This window comes from Lepus europaeus, chromosome 5, assembly GCF_033115175.1.
Source record: "Lepus europaeus isolate LE1 chromosome 5, mLepTim1.pri, whole genome shotgun sequence".
NCBI lineage: Eukaryota > Metazoa > Chordata > Mammalia > Lagomorpha > Leporidae > Lepus > Lepus europaeus.
In genome coordinates this window covers 30373550-30387099 of record NC_084831.1, presented here as the reverse complement: position 1 = coordinate 30387099, position 13550 = coordinate 30373550, and positions in this window count along the sequence as shown.

The window sequence follows — 13550 nt, the reverse complement described above, 5'->3', positions numbered from 1 at the left end:
TCAGGTCTATTCCAGGGGGCCCATGGGCACAAAGCGCCCTTATCAAATGGAAAGAAATCTCACACACACACACACACACACACACACACCCTCCAGCTGCTCTGTCTGCTCTGGTCTCGTCTGCAGAGCTGTGTTTGGGACCCAGAGGCAGTAGCATCATTATCCCCATGTGAGCCCTGTCTGATGAGTTAGGTGAATCTCAGGATTCACTAGACCTGAAGCCTAGGACTCTGTGTTGGTCAAAGACTGCATTCCCAAAGCAACCTAAAACTCCGCAACTTGTCCTTGACTGGCTCTGACCCTGGCCACTTATTTTAGGATTCCCATCCTCTTGGTCACCCCCACCCCTCAGATCATTTCAGTGAGCCTTACATGTGCTCAAGAACAACTGTCACTTGGATACGGTACCCACTGGTTTCTTTTTTCTCTAAAAAGCTACTTGAGCCCAGAGTACAGCATATGCCATACAACAGGCATATTAGGGGTCTCTGAAGAAATGGAACTAATAGGAGGTATGCATGTGTGAACAAATGTGGGTGTCTATTCATATACACACACATAAAGAAATCTAACAAGTAAGCAACCTACACAATTATGGGTGCCTAGAAGTTCCAAGGTCAGTGACTGGCAAGCTTGAGACCCAGCAGAGCTGATGCTGTCAGTTCCAGTTCAAAGACAGAAGAAGGTCAATGTCCTAGTCAGCCAGGCAGGCCAGTTTCCCTCTTGCTCTGCCTTTTGTTGTACTCACTGCTAAGTGGTTGGCTGAAGCCCACTCACACGAGGAAACACAATCTGCTTCATTCTGTCCGTGACTTAAGTGTACCTTTATCCAGAAGCTCCCTCGAGGACCTGCACCCAGGGTGGCGTTTGGTCAAATATCTAGATGTCTTCTTGTGCTCTGGGCATGGCTTGAGCAAGTCACCCAGAAGTTGGTGAGCTGGAAGCTTCGTGCCGATGGGTTCCGAGGTGGAGGTCTCAGGAGGAGGGGTCTAGTGGAAATCAACGGAGGCACTAACCTTGGAAGAGACTGATGTGGCTCCCCTGAAGCTTCAGTTGCTATGGCGATCACTAGCTTGGCACCACCCCTGAACCTCTCTGACTTCCTGCCCCACCTCCCACCCATTCTGCCTGTGGCCACTTCCCTTTGTCTCTCTCCACCGTGGTGTGGCACAACCGAGAGGACACTCACCAGAGGCTGAACAGATGGGGCCACCCCCATCTTGAATTTTCAGCATCCAAAGCTATGCACAAAATACACCTCTTTTCTTTATAAAGTAGCCAGCCTCGGGAACTCTGTCATAGCAACAGAAAACAGACGGCAACACACCCTGCAGCTCACGCTGACAACGTAAACTTAAGGTGATCAGGAAAATATCACTTATTTAATGAACCAGTTAATGTGTTGGTGGGTGAAGGGTTAGCTGCTGCGAGTTTGCTTACCACCACAGGAGCAGGCTCTCATGGATGGTGCTGAAACCATCCTGGGCCAAGCTGACACCTGTGCAGGACCTGCCCTGACGAAGGGGGAAGCATATTTTCTCCCCGACAGTCCCATGGGACAAAGCGATGAGCAGCCAGGTGCGCTGGGTTTGTGATGAGCCTAAGAAGGCTACCCTGGACTCCCAGCACCCCCCTCCACCCCGGGGTTCCTCTCTGAAAACACACCATAGCTGCCTATGCTTCTCACCTCTCCAGGACTCATGCCTGTGCAGATGGAGGCTGGCTGGGCACACAGCTGGCAGCCTGGTCTGCCATACACTGTCCTCCTTTGCCTCATCCCACACAGGGTGCACCTGCCCCATCCACCCAATGCCTCTCCTTGTTAGTCCACCCTTCCTCAGGGTTCTCTAAGGAGTCCCTGCAACATTTGCCTTGTGCTGAACCTCAAGCTTTCCAGAGACATGCAGGCAACCTTGAGTCAGGAGCCAGGTCATCGGGCGTGCTGCCTACCGCCTGCCTTTGCTTCGATGTGCTCCACAGGCATTTCCTGGCTCATTGTCACACCTCGTGTGGGCAGAGCCACGGTCGTTACTGAGCACCTTGTTCCCATCACCTTCAGTGGGTACTGCCTGGGAATGAGCAGTTGCTGCTCATCTGTGCTGGACCCAGGCCAGGTTGCTCCTGGCAATTGGCATGACCACTCTCACCAGAAATGGGAATGCCGGGTGCATGAGGCTGCTCTGAGACCCCAGAACCGGTGGGTGGGTGGTGTTGTTATGAAGGGCACTTGAGGCTCATGGCAGACAGAGGCAGCAACCAGAGCTCTTAGAGATCCTGGAATCCTCCCTGAGGCCCAGGGCCTGAGTCTACTTCAGCACATCTTCACCGAGGGTCATGTCTGAACACCTGCTACACGCATCCAGGGTAGAGGCGCCTGTGTTGCCCAGGGCAGCACAACCCATTGTTAGACAGCCCTGGCGACACTACAGCAATAATAATTATTGCAGAGAGCACTTACGGAGCACGTCCATGTGCTGAGTGCCCAGCACTTTCCATGGATTCTTTCACTCAATCTCTCGAGAATTCTATGAGGCAGGGGCTGCTGCTTCCTCCGTTTTACAGAGGAGGAGGCTGGTGATTCCGCGGGGTTGAGTTACTACAAGTGGTGACTAAGCCCAGCTCGTCTAACCCAACACCTGTGTTCCTAGACACAGACACCTTGGTCCTCTCACTTGGTCCCGTTCCTACTCTCACTCTCTTTCCACTGTGGGGCCCTGGGTTTGCTCTTTTATTTATTCTTACGGTTTTTAAAAAAAATATTTGAATGAGAGAGAGCGAGAGAGAGGAACAAAGGGAGATCTTCTAGCTGCTGTTTTTTTGCTTTTTTTTTTTTTTTTTCCAAATGCCTGTGATAGCTAGGGCAAGGCTAGGCCAAATCCAGGAGCCCAGAACACAATCCGGGTCTCCCACGTGGGTGGCAGAGACCCAAGCTCTTGAGCCATCGCTTACTGCCTCCCAGGTGTGAAGTAGCAGGAAGCTGGATCAGAAGCAGGAATGGGACTTGGTCCCAGGCCTTCAGATATGGCATGAAGGCCTCCCAAGAGGTGTCTTAACTGCTGAGTCGAACGCTTGCCCCTCGGCTCACTCTTTTCGATCCACAGGCTTCTCCCTCCTTCCTTTACAAAATAGAGTTTTAAAGACGGAAGCCACGGCCCCTGAGTTACGTGCTTTTCCACGCATAAGAGCTCCAATTCTGATCGTGCCTTCCAACCCTCTCCCCACCAAGCTCACAGCCTCTTCAGCGGCTCAAGAGCAGATTGAACGCTGTTTGTAGAATTCAGAGATGAGCCTGGCCTCAGGTAAGGGGGACATCCCTTCCTTGGGACACTGGGACACTTGTGTTAACACAGCCTGAGAGCACCTGAGGAGCCGCGTCTAGAATGCTGACTCATCGTTAGCTCCATGGCAGTGAAACCCCCCCCTGAGAATGTCCTCATTGGCTACTGCTGCTGCGTGAGTGTCGCCCTCCCTGCCTTGTGCTTGAGCAGTTCTCTCTGAACCCACGAGCTGGACCTGACAATCATGTCTATTGAGAAAGTTAAGCAATGACAGTCTTGCTCTGGATTCGACCTACAGATCAGAGCTATGTTCCATAGACATCCTGTGTGCAAGCGATTGGTGGTTTTATACTGGCCTTGGTATGAAAAATTATCAGCTTTGTCAGCCTCAAAAAGTGAAAAAAAAAAGATTCAAAGAAAAAGATGGCACTTGGAATCAGGAGACCTGGGTTCTAGGCCCAGGTTTGAACCTACTAAGCCAGCCGGGTAATCTTCGGCCAGATGCTTCACTAGCCACTAGCAGATAACATAATTAGCAGGTGCAATTTGCTAGTGTCTAGAGGTGCGTGGACTCTGCAGCCTAACCCTTGTGTTTGAATCCTGGCTCTTACTAACAAACTACGTGTCCCTGGACAGGTTATATCACCTTTCTTTGACTCAGTTTGCCCACCTGTGAAGTGGAAAGAATGGTAGCACCTACATTAAGAGTTATTTTGCGGTCAGCAGAACTCGCGCAGGTAAAATACCAAAAACGTTCCCTGATACCCAGCCAGTGCAGTATGAAATTATTGCTCCCATTTTTATTTTACTTGAGTCTCAGATTGATTGTGCAAGATAAAAGTAGAGTAAGGATTAACTCTGTTGCTTCCTATATTGATTTACTTGCTTATTTAAAAACCAAAGCTAAATGACAAACTATGTGTGCAACAGCACCTGTGACACAGCAAGATTACTGATCGAAAAAGTCAAATTCTTGAGACTTTACTTACAAAAGCAAAAAAGATTTAGAAGTATGTATGATTGATCAGAGTCAGTTTTTTTTTTTTTTTAATTTCTGCATACACACTCCTTTGGAACTAGATAAAATGACTGGGACAGAGAAAAAGCACGAGTGTTAAGTGGCAGAGCTAAATTAAAGACATGAAGCAGCTTTATGCCCTGCCTTCCGTCCCATCCGGCCTACTTAGTGTTGGAAGGGCTAGAGTGACAGCTACTTCCAATGGGCTGGGAGGGCTGGGAGGGCTGGGAGGGCCCTCCCCTCGCCCCTGAGCAGAGCGGGGGTGGCGGTGAGTCTTGCAGAACTCTCCTTTGTGGTGGGGAGGCAGGGATGGGTTCGAGACAGCAGCCCAGAGTTTGTCCTGGCCTGGCAGGAGACAAGGTGGGGAGCCAGTTCTGGAGGAAACGTGCAGAAGTGGCCCATATAGATGAACCAGGGGCCTCCTACCCACTGAGGGCCTGGCACCTGGCAAGTCAAAAAGAAGAAGAAGAAGAAGAAGAAGAAGAAGAAGAAGAAGAAGAAGAAGAAGAAGAAGAAGAAGAAGAAGAAGAAGAAGAAGATCATCATTTGAGGCCGGCGCCGCGGCTCACTAGGCTAATCCTCCGCCTTGTGGCGCCGGCACACTGGGTTCTAGTCCCGGTCAGGGCAGCGATCCTGTCCCAGTTGCCCCTCTTCCAGGCCAGCTCTCTGCTGTGGCCAGGGAGTGCAGTGGAGGATGGCCCAAAGTCCTTGGGCCCTGCACCCCATGGGAGACCAGGAGGAGCACCTGGCTCCTGCCATCGGATCAGCGCGGTGCACCGGCCGCAGCGGCCATTGGGGGGTGAACCAACGGCAAAAGGAAGACCTTTCTCTCTGTCTCTCTCTCACTGTCCACTCTGCCTGTCAAAAAAAAAAAAAAAAAAAGAATCATCATTTGAATCACCCATAATCCAGCCACCCACAGACAGCCACTGCTAGTATTTTGATACATACAAGCATAGATTAGATACCCAGAAGGTCTGGATGCTGACTTATTTTATGTTAACAATGTGTCTGGGATTCAGATTCTTAACTTGAAAGGAACCCAGTGACAGAAAAATCCATTAGACAGAAGCTCTGGTATGTGGTCGGTGGTAAGAATGAGAGGTACAAAATGGTTTATTGAATATAAATGTGTCTTGTGAATCTATTGAAGTACAGACGACAGATATCATGCTGTATTTGTTGAAAATGTCTTTTTTATCTGAAAATAGAAAAATAAACTGACCTGAAACCTTTATGTTTAGTGATGCAAACACAATACTATATTTTCTTAATGAATTGCCCCATAAAAATAAAGCTAGCAAAATATTATATAAAGGTATTTCTATAATAATTTTTTAAAATGTATGCTATGTTCCTATTTACCAAGAAATCTTTCCTGATCTTCAGATGGAGTTGTGGCGAAGCTGACTTAGCCACAGGATCTGTGGTAACTGCAGATCTTCCAGAAAACCGAAGTGGTGCAGCTCTTCAGCCCTGCTAAGCCTGTCCTTACAAATTCCCTTGAATTCTGGGCGTCATCCGTAGCACCTGCAGCAGGCTCATTCCTGGTCTTGCTCCCATGGGACAGGGTTCTCACTATAGGAAATGGCCTCTGACAGGATCACGTGGCCAGTGGTGGCCAGCCCCACCCTGTTTGGGCTGTTAGGGGCTGCAGGTCACCGGGTCTCCACCTCTACTCAGAGGGACAAACGGCTCATTCATTATGACCTGAAGAGGATTTGTACACAGGATATAGATAAGAGGCATGGGATTCAAGGAAGCAGACAACCCAGCTTTGGGAGAGGAGGACTATTCATAAGAAAAGTGTTATAAAAATAACTGGTGCTTCTGAATTAGAGGGGTCAACAGTCCAGAAAGTTTATAGCAGGGGACTTTAAGAGGTTCATGGAAAATAGAAATAAAAGGGAAGTCTATTTTGATGCCCCCCCAAAATTGAAATCCATGCATAGGCGAGGCCTTCAAAAACTTCATGGAAAATGCATATTATGAAAAACTATGCATGGAATTCAAAATTTTTGGCACCAAAATAAACTTCTCTTATAATTCATTTTTTTGCGAATGAGTTGAAGCCCCTTCATATGTAAACAGGGCACAAGGATGCTGGCGGTCGCCTGTGATGGGATTTAAGCCAATGTCTCAACAAGAACAATTTTTTTGTTGGTTTCACCTGAAGCTCTTGCCTAATTCAGCTCCCTTATCTTTTCCCAAGCATCCTCTGGCCCTTGTAACTAAATTTAGGACATCTCAGAATTTTTCTTTTATCACCCTTTTAGAATAAAACTTTCAATTTTTAGATGCTTAATTTTAGATTCACAGATAAAATATCTTACCATTTCTACATACTCATATGCATGGATTTCAATTTTTTTGCACCAAAATAAACTTTTTTTAATTCTGTTTTCTATGAACATCTTCAAGTATTCTTGTATATGTATACCATATATGCTCTCTCTATATATTGTTTTGTAAACTGCTTCTATAATGATATAAGCAATATATCATTTGTTTTCAGAAAAACATTTACTTATTTAATTTGAAAGGCAAAGAGACAGAGAGAGAGAGAGAGAGCGAGAGAGAGAGAGAGAGAATGAGATCCCATCCATTGGGTTACTCTTCAAATGCCTGCAACAGCCAGGACTGGGACAGGCTGAAGCCAGGAGCCTGGAATTCAATTTGAATTTCCTCTGTGGGAGTCAGGTACCTAAGTATTTGAGCCTGCTGCCTCCCAGGGTGTACATTAGAGGAAAATGGAATCAGAAGCAAAGCCAGGACTCTAGCTCAGGCACTCTGAGAAGGGATAACAATGCCCATCCCATTTATTTTTAAATATATCTGCCTATATTATCTTTCCAATAGCTGCATGGAACGCCGTTACATGGGACTGCCACAATTTATTTTACTGAGCACTTACTGTTGAGTATTTTGATTGTTTTCATTATTATCCCTCAAAAAATTCAGTGAATGTCCTTGAATATGTAACTTTGCACATGATTTGCAGTATGTCCTGACCCTGTTTCAAAAAGAGAAGTGGGTAAAGCCAACAGTATGCACACTTGAAAAGTGTGATACTTATTGCTGAATTCTGCCCCGGAGGGGTGCTGCAGCCTTGTGCTTAAGTCAGCAGGGCCTGAGAGATCTCCAACCCTGAGGACACGTGAGGGGTCTTCAAAGGGCTCACAGAAAATGCCTGTAATGTAAAAAACTATGCAATAATTTTATTTATTTATTTTTACACCAAAATACACTTATGCTTCACTCCCAGTTTCCACAAACTTTTTGAAGTCCACCCTTACTATCATCTCTTCTATTCCTTGCCCATCCGGGAGGTAAATATCCAGATGTCACTGTTGGTGTAACCAACAGGTGTGACTGTTGGTTACATTTTTTGCTTATTGTTTCTTTCTTACAGTTTACCAGATGTTTCCTCATGTCCTAGGCTCATTTCTTTGCTAGAGGTTCTCTTTACTTTTTTATGTAAATGAATGGCGATAGACGTAACTACAAAATGAGTGCTTGAGTCGCTTTTTTCTACTATAATGAAAAACCGGAGACAGGCTACTTTCACAGAAAAGAGGTTTGTTTTAGCTCATGGTTCTGGAGGTGCAAAGCCTGGGCTCTCATCCGGTGATGGCAGAGTCCCTAAGGCGGCACAGCGTATCACATAGCCAGAGACAATACTTGTGTAGTCTCTCCTTCTGCTCATAAAACCACCAAGGCTGAATGATGTGAACTGCACCCTCAGCACCACACTCAGATTAAGTTTCTACCCTCTTACTACCATTACTGTACGACTTTGAGGATTAAATTCTTGCATGAATTTCAGGGAATGAACCATATTCAAACCAGAGCAGGTGGCAAATATATTTGCTGGTGTGTGGCATGTTCTTTAATTGTTTTTCTATTTTGGTTTAGAAAACTCAAATTTTTAGAAAGCATTTGATTAACCAAATTGATACATTCTTCTATTTGTGAGTTGTTTGGTAGTTTTGTCATACTGATTTGGCAAAAGAGATAAGAAAGTTTACAAGTAAAATGAGAAGTGTGAGCTTTGGAAATCTCCATCTCTCCCTCAACATCTTAGATGTTGGTTAGGAAGTCTCCAGACAAGGAGACCTTGACCCACATAAATGATCTAAGAGGCAGACTGAGTGAGCTCCAGGCCTGGTTCTCAGGGCTCTGGCTCTGTTCCTGAGCGCTGCTCCACCCGTGTACTAACCTAAACTCTGACTCCACCCTTAGTCCAGCTTTCTCCCTCATTGCAAGACTGCAGCCAGCAGCAACCAGGGCTCCACGCTTTCCTGCTTCCCTACGCAAGGGAAGGGAGGATGGCCGTCCTGTTGTGATCAGAAGAGTCATCTCTGACTCCACCACACAAACCAATCCGTGCAGGTGCCTGTGCACTGGTGTGGATGGGATTGCATCGGGGTTGTGAGCCAATCACCATGAAATGGGACAGCGTCATCTAGATTAATTTAGACTCCTAACCCCTGGGAGCTGAGAGAGGAGCTATTTCACAATGGAGGATGGCTGAACTGGATGTTGGGATAACAACTAGGATGTCCACTTGGCTTGGCTCGCTACCCGGGACTGGGGATTGAATTAGAGTAAGTGATTGAGGACATGAGCTTCGGAGTTAGGCAAATCCAGGTTTAGATCTTGGTTTCCTCCAACCTTCATGTCAGTTTACAAAATAGGAGTAAGAAGAGCATGGCCCATCAGTCTTGCTAAGAGAGCGCAGTGGTTCTCTGTGGAGAGCTCTGAGCGCCAGGTGTGACCCACACCAGGAGCTTACGAAGGAGAGCCAGCAAGAGTTTTCGGTCCTAGGCTGTGACCTAGTTGAAATCAGGGATGGAGTGTGCCTTGGCATTCTCAGAGCCCAACCGAGTGCCTGGCATGGTCACTAGAAAAATGCACGTTGGGTGAATGGGTCAGTCGCCACCGCCTCTTTTACAAAGGAGGCCACGAGTGGCCAACAAAACCTTTCTTTCCTCTCGGGTGAGTTGGTCCTCATGCTGCCTCAGAGTGGAGGCTCCTGCACAGCTCTCTGCCCTGGGAGCTGCCAGAGACCACAGATCTGGGCACAGGCAGATGGGGCGTAGGCCACTGTAGCCCATTCATTTACATAAAAAAGTAAAGAGAACCTCTAGCAACGATGCCTCTCCAAGGAGGCTGTAGTGAGAGTTTAAGGAATGACCACGCGGACAGGCCTGACTGCTGGTGGGCCCACGATCACTTAGCTCCTCACGTCATTGCCAAGGTCAGGGACTCTGCCGCCAGACCACCTGAGTACAAACCTCAGACCTACCACTTCCTAGCCATGGGGATTTGGGCAAATCACTTAATTCCCTTGTGCCTCTGGTTTTTTAATCCTTAAAATGTGGGTAATGACAGTCGGATCTATCTCATTTGGCTGTGCAAGTTTAATGAGTGAAATGTATAAAGCAAGGAAATCGTGGCTGGCACCTAACAAATAATAAATTAGAGGAGACGGCTTTCTGGAGAGCGGAATCAGAAGAGAACACGGAAACTTTTTGAAACCCTTTGTACAGTTTCCACTAGCGAAAACGCTTTTGGAACTATAGCCATCTTGAAAGCGGCTGATAGCAGGGTTTGTCTAGGGAAGCAGCGCTTCGGGGTCTGGGGGAGCCCCCAGAGGGCTGGATAATTCCCTCTCGCTCAGGGTTTCTGGCCTGGGGTACGACTTGGAGGGGATGAGTCCCGATTTGCCACTCACATGCTGTGTGTCACAGACAACTTCCCTCCCCTCCAAGTGTCTCATCGTCCCAGTCACAACGGAGTTGGTTAAAGCCAAGGTCTCTTGTGTAGCCGAGCAGCCCGCAGAACCGCAGCAGGACGTCCCATTGCCTCCAGGGAAATCCATGCTCTAACGTGGGCTGGGCATGAGCCAAGTCCTAATGCGGTGTCCTTTTGACGGCGTGCCCAGCGCCACCAGCTCAAATGCAATATGCTTATTGCCGGCCTGATTTTTATTGGGAAAAAGCGGCGGTGTACTCTCCAGGTCCCTGGGGTCTGAATTAAAATAAAGGAAGTACTTTAAAAAATCAAATCCAAATAGCGGGACTTGGAAGCACGCTGTTAAGTGAGGGTATCACAGACCTTGGAAGTGGCTTCCATCCCAGCTCCTGAGACAAAACCTCGTGGTAATTGCATTTGGAGATCCCGAAGGGCATTGGTAATGGAAGCAAGATGGTCTCAAAGCCCTGTTTGCATAACAAAGTGGATAAATTACAAACCCACAGCTTACTGAGCACCTACTAAGTACCAGGTCCTAGGTCCTGTTTGACACCACTAAAACAGGCAGTGTCCTCGTTTTATAGACAAGGAAACTGAGAGATTTTACCTGTATCACCATGAGCAAGTCAGTGGCCCAGCCGAGTTCTGGCCCAGGTTTTTCTTAGGCTGAAGTCTCTGTGCTTTGTGTTACACTGGCGGTTTGCAGACTGCTGAGACCCCCAGAGTGAGCCTGCAAGTCAGCTCAGTGAGTTGCTACCAACATTTTCCAAAATGAAATAACATACAATAGAAAATACAGCCGCATCACATGGGTAAGGGTAACTGGCATTTAATGAGATACATATATACGTATTTGCATACACAGGATATACACATGTGTGTACCATAACATATATGTTTGCGTGTCCTGGGCCATGATGTACAATGTAGTTCTTACTGCAGTCATAGTCAAAAATACAAGAAAGCTGTAGACACATGGCTTCCAAGCAAGTCAGAGGTGACATAGTCGTGTGTGCTGGGAGCGCTTCTATGCATATGGGTTCGATTAATCATTTTAGCATTAAGAGGTAGGCACTGTGACTATCACCCCTGTTTACAGATGAGAAGATTGAGGTCCGTGACAGGAGGCCGTTTGTACGGGATTAAGCATGTTAATGGCCAGCAAAGCCTGAGTTTGAACCTAGACCGTCTGGCTTTAGCACCTGCACATTTCATTCTTTTGTCAACCTTGTGGCTTGAGATGCCCCGAGGCCTGGCGGCCACAGGCACAGGCGAGTCAAGTGGCCTGGTCTGCAGGAGGCTGATGCCTGCCACGCACGGCCGGCCAGGCCAGCTGCCTCTGCGACCTTCTCTTTCCCTGCTCCGATCTCTCTGGTCCTTCCATTCTCATCAGCAGGGCCGGCTTGTAGGCTTTCAGAGCTCTCGGTTGAAACTGTTGCTTCACGTTTCTCTCAGCCGCCTATATTTCAAATTAATTAACTTCCGAATTATTTAGACATTCATTCACGGACTTGTGTGCAATTCAAATCTATTACACTTCAGGGGTTGTGTCTACAGCGTGCGCGTTCTGCTGCGAGCCTCACGTGGCCTCAGAGAAGTGGAGCTGCTGGGGGGGGGGGGGGAGATTTGTAGAATCAATTTTTAAAAATTCCGATGCATTTCTGAGGCATCTGAAGTGTTGATGAGATAGCTGGGGTGCTTGGGTGCTTGACTTTTAAATTCACATTTCTGAAAGGCAAGATACAAAATTGATTATACAGTATGATCTCAACTGTGTTAAAAATGTATATAGAAAGGATTGGAAGGAAGTGAATGGAGGTTGCCTCTGGGTGGTGGGGTGATGGGTGATTTTGATTTTCTCTTTTTGGGTTTATCCCCCCCCCCAAATTTCCTGCAATTGCTAAAAAGTGTGACTTTTTAAAATTCGCTAAGTAAAATGTAATTTCCAAGGTAGAATGTTGGATTGTGTATCACTGTAAGAAACGAGTGCAGTTTGTAAACCAAATGCATCACGCTTCGGGTACTGATTAGGAAGCAGCAGAGTGGCAAACCTGCAGGGCCCGAGTCACGTGGCTCGTCACGTGTGTGGGATCTACCCACGCGGCGACTGCCCTCTCCTCTCCAGCTGTCTCGTTCCACACCGGGGAGCAGCCAGGCCAGGGCCCGGATTCTGCCACCCAACAGAGACTCTGACGGGTAGGCTTGGGATCCACCGCTCTGAAGGAGCCCAGCCTGAGCCACTGTCCCTGCGCTGACACAGTGTACTCCTGTGTGCGCCTCCTGGGGCCTCCTGGGGCCTTGCACAGAGCCTGGCTCAGGGTGGGGTACCAGATGTCCGAGGAATGGAGCTGTGTGTTCCGCTCCTGTAGCTGGTATGTATTTAATGCAGCAAACCTGGGAGGTCGGTGCTATTATCATCCTCATTTTATGGGTAGGAAAACTGAGGCAAAGATCATTCAAGTGACTTACTCAAATCCCAGAGTGAGGAAACAGCAGACCTGAGGTTGTTTTATATACACTATTTTTAATTTTTTTTTTATTCGAGACACACACACACACACACACAGAACTCCCATTCACTGGTCCACTCCCCAAATACTTGCCATGGCTAGGGCTGGATGAGGCTGAAGTCAGGAGCTGGGAACTCCATCCGGGTCTCCCACATGGGTGGCAGGGACCCAAGCACCAGAGCCATCACCTGCTGCCTCCCAGGGTGCACATTAGCAGGAAGCTGGGATGTGGAGAGGAACCGGAACTCCCACTGAGATACTCCAATATGGGATGTGGGCCTCTTAACCTCTAGACAAACGCCTGCCCCCCAAATGGAGATTTGAGCCCATGCAGTGTTGCTGTAGAATGACCTTTTTAGCCACGACACGGCATTGCCTCTCTGATTTTAAGACATTGCTGAAGTTCAAGATCACAGGAGACCTGAAAGGTCATTTGGCTGCCAGACCCTCAATCACAGATGGCAACAAATTTAAAATGTTGACATTTTTTTTTTCCAAGAGAAAGGGTTCATTCAGTCCTGCAGATACTAGGGCGTCTTTGACAAGTTCATGGAGAATGTATATTATAAAAGAAGAACTGTGCATGGATTTCAAAAACTTTTTTGCACCAAAATTAGTGTATCTTTTGATTCCAGTTTCCACAAGGTTTTTGAAAGATTCCAGTACACTGAGAGGACAGCAATGTGTCTTGCACCCTGTTCCTGGACTGTCCACCTGAAATGTACAAGGAACCAACACGTGTTTATGACCTTGGGGTCTTCTTGTGAATGGCAGAGTCCCATTGCCTTTTGTTGCATATGCACGAAAGTCATTCATTAAATATGAGCATTTAAGCTACGCTGAAATGTTGAAACTTTTATTTTTTATATTTATTTTATCATACCAAAGAGTCACAAATGGAAGTGACATGAAGCCTTTGGGCTCTGCAAGGCCCTCTTTAAGCCAATTCCTGGGAGCCAGTGCTGTGGTGTAGTGGGCCAAACTGAT